Source organism: Mus caroli, unplaced genomic scaffold, assembly GCF_978045245.1.
Source record: "Mus caroli unplaced genomic scaffold, Mus_caroli_1 scaffold_3, whole genome shotgun sequence".
Classification (NCBI taxonomy): Eukaryota; Metazoa; Chordata; class Mammalia; order Rodentia; family Muridae; genus Mus; species Mus caroli.
The window spans coordinates 24,935,803-24,938,838 of NW_028227258.1; the positions used below are offsets into that span (position 1 = coordinate 24,935,803).

The 3,036-nt window shown below is 37.0% G+C and overlaps 1 pseudogene; it reads left to right on the top strand.

Annotated features, from left to right (window-relative positions):
- The first annotated feature begins 757 nt into the window (after positions 1 to 757).
- LOC110291988 (UMP-CMP kinase pseudogene) lies at positions 758 to 1,660 on the top strand (annotated as a pseudogene).
- Positions 1,661 to 3,036: the final 1,376 nt, after the last annotated feature.

Sequence of the window (3,036 nt, forward strand, 5' to 3'; positions counted from 1 at the left end):
TTGAGATGGACACATTGTAAACCACTGCGTATTCAGTCAAAATGCAGACTTCAGGTTCTTCTGTATGAAATAAAAAATAAGTACTTTATTAAAATTAAAAAAAAATAGACAGGAAAACCACATGAAAAGAAATCATTGGGATGTTAGTCCTTGTCGATAGTATTGTAAATGGATCAGAAACTTAAAAACGAAGTCATGCTATTATCTGGAAAAATCTGGTATAATTCCTTTATAACTTTTCAGGAGTACTTTCTTTTTTTTTTTTTTTGTTTTTTTTGAGACAGGGTTTCTCGCCCAGCTCAGGAGCACTTTCTTGACAAGGATTTAAAAATTTAGAAAACAAGCTGGGCAGAGGTGGCGCATGCCTTTAATCCCAGCACTTGGGAGACAGAGGCAGGCAGATATTTGAGTTCAAGGCCAGCCTGCTCTACAGAGTGAGTTCCAGGACAGCCAGGACTGCAGAGAAACCCTGTCTCAAAAAAGGCAAAAAAAAAAAAAAAAAAAAAAAAAAAAAAAAAAATTTAGAAAACAAAAACCAACCAACCAACAAAAACAGGAGCAGCAATCAACCAACCAGCCTGGTATCTCATGCCTACAACACTAACATTTGTGATGTAACGGTGTAGGATTGCCATGAATTCAAGGTCACCCAGGCTCCAAAGTCACTCCCAGGCCTATCAGGACTGCAAAGTTAGACCACGTGTAAACAAATGGACAATCTTTAAAAAAGAGCTGGCCTCTGTCAGAGGCGCGTTGTATGCTGAGCAGCTGTTGTCGCCTGCTGCCGCACGTCCTGGTTCCGAGCCGCCCGCCGCTGACCCGCGGACTGCGGTTCTTCCTTCTCCACCTCATGAAGCCCTTGGTCGTGTTCGTTTTGGGCGGGCCCGGTGCGAGCAAGGGGACCCAGTATGCGCGCATTGTCGAGAAATATGGCTACACACACCTTTCTACAGGAGCACTTCTTCGTGATGAAAGGAAGAATCCAGACTCACAGTATGGTGAACTTATTGAAAAGTACATTAAAGAAGGAAAGATTATACCAGTTGAGATAACCATCAGTTTATTAAAGAGGGAAATGGACCAAACAATGGCTGCCAATGCTCAGAAGAATAAATTCTTGATGAATTTCCAAGAACTCAAGACAACCTTCAAGGTTGGAACAAAACCATGGGTGGAAAAGCAGATGTATCTTATGTTCTGTTTTTTTGACTGTAATAATGAGATCTGTATTGAACGATGTCTTCAAAGGGGATAAAGTAGTGGTAGGAGTGACGACAACAGAGAGAGCTTGGAAAAGAGAATTCAGACTTACCTTGAATCAACAAAACCAATTATTGACTTATATGAAGAAATGGGGAAAGTCAAGAAGATAGATGCTTCTAAGTCTGTTGATGAAGTTTTTGGTGAAGTTGTGAAGATTTTTGACAAAGAAGGCTAACTAACCCTGAAGACATCTTTGAAATCATGCTCGAATATTGCTTTGATAGCTGCTATCACAGCCCCTTTTAAGGCAGCTTTAACCTTTCAAAATTACATCTCAATTAATGTCTAGAAATATATAGTAAGACAAATTATGTGTTTTTTTTTTTAAATTTGTGGTCACAGTACACAGTGAATTCAGGTTTAAATCATTTTAGGTATTATGGTGCTCACAAAATGAAGAAGGTATCAGCTAATTCTTGTTTGTGTTACCCCTTTTATCCCTTTTATGTCTGTGCCTTCGGTGAGCTAATTTTTTTTTAGTATGCACGTATATCCCTTTTGTAATTGCAGTGTGTTGGGATTTGGGATTTCCACTTCCTCTTGCTGCACATTTAATATTTTCAACCTGCTAAGTGAATTTGTGGACCAAATTTAAAGGAATTTTATGTGTAGCTGGCTCTTGCTCAAGGTGTTTAGTAAACATACTCATAAAATGGACTCCAGCAATGCTCTGTTTATCAGATGACTGACCATTTCCTGTTGAAAGTTAAAACTTAGAGACTGATTTATTTCAGCTTGTGCAACGTTGTGTGATAGGGCATAGTCTTTGCTTCCAAGGTTTGAGTCGGGGACGGGGCTTCAGAGCCTGGGCAGGATTGTCAGCTTTCTGCTGACATAGTCTGTGGCGCAAGGGTCGCAAATAGTGACTTGTATTCCTGTGCCCTGTGACACAGGACTAGTCATCATAAACTGATGTAACAAGAGTTCCTACCAGTAGACCCTTGACACGCATTCACTAGTTTATGGTAATTTGATTCAGTTTTTGTTTTAATAATAGTTCAAAGTTTTTTTGTTTTGTTTTCTTAGACTAAATATAGGGTTAGAGTAAATTAGATAAAGCAATCTAATGGTTAAAATTCCCATTTGTATTTTATTTTCTGGAATATGTTTTTCATGGTTACTTGTTTTAAAAGATTTTAAAAATCATTGCACTTTGGTCAGAAAAAATAATAAATATATCTTATAAATGTTTGATTCCCTTACTGCTTGCTTTTTCAATAAAGTTTGAAGTCCAAAAAAAAAAAAAAAAGTAAAGGCAAACCAGTCAAAACCACGGAAATAGCACATACTGTTCACACAAGCACAAAGGACAAGAAAATTACAGTTAAATACCCGGGAAAGACATTGTAAATTCTGTCTTAAAAGCCTAATAGCTTTGCTGTAAAAAAGAGCTTCTGAAAACAGAAGAAAAAGAGTCAGATTAAAGAACTTTTATTTCCTCTATAAAATAAAAGTCCAAACTTACAAATAAGAGAAATTCAAATTCAAATTATATAATATACAATTTTCTCAGTTAGCAGGATGGCAGTAACTTAATATTTAACAGTACACTCAGTTAGGTCAAAATGCACAAAATGTTGTTGCCCTATGGAGAGCGATGAGGGTCATTTAGCAAAAGGGCATTGCAATTCCCTTAAACCTATCATGTTGTAGTTGTATTCTGTTTAACCCACTAGCCCCATTTATAGAAATTCATCAAAAGCATATACATATTGCAGAAATACAAAAAGGTATATATGCTAAGATTTTTCACTGTAGAACTATTTTTCCACA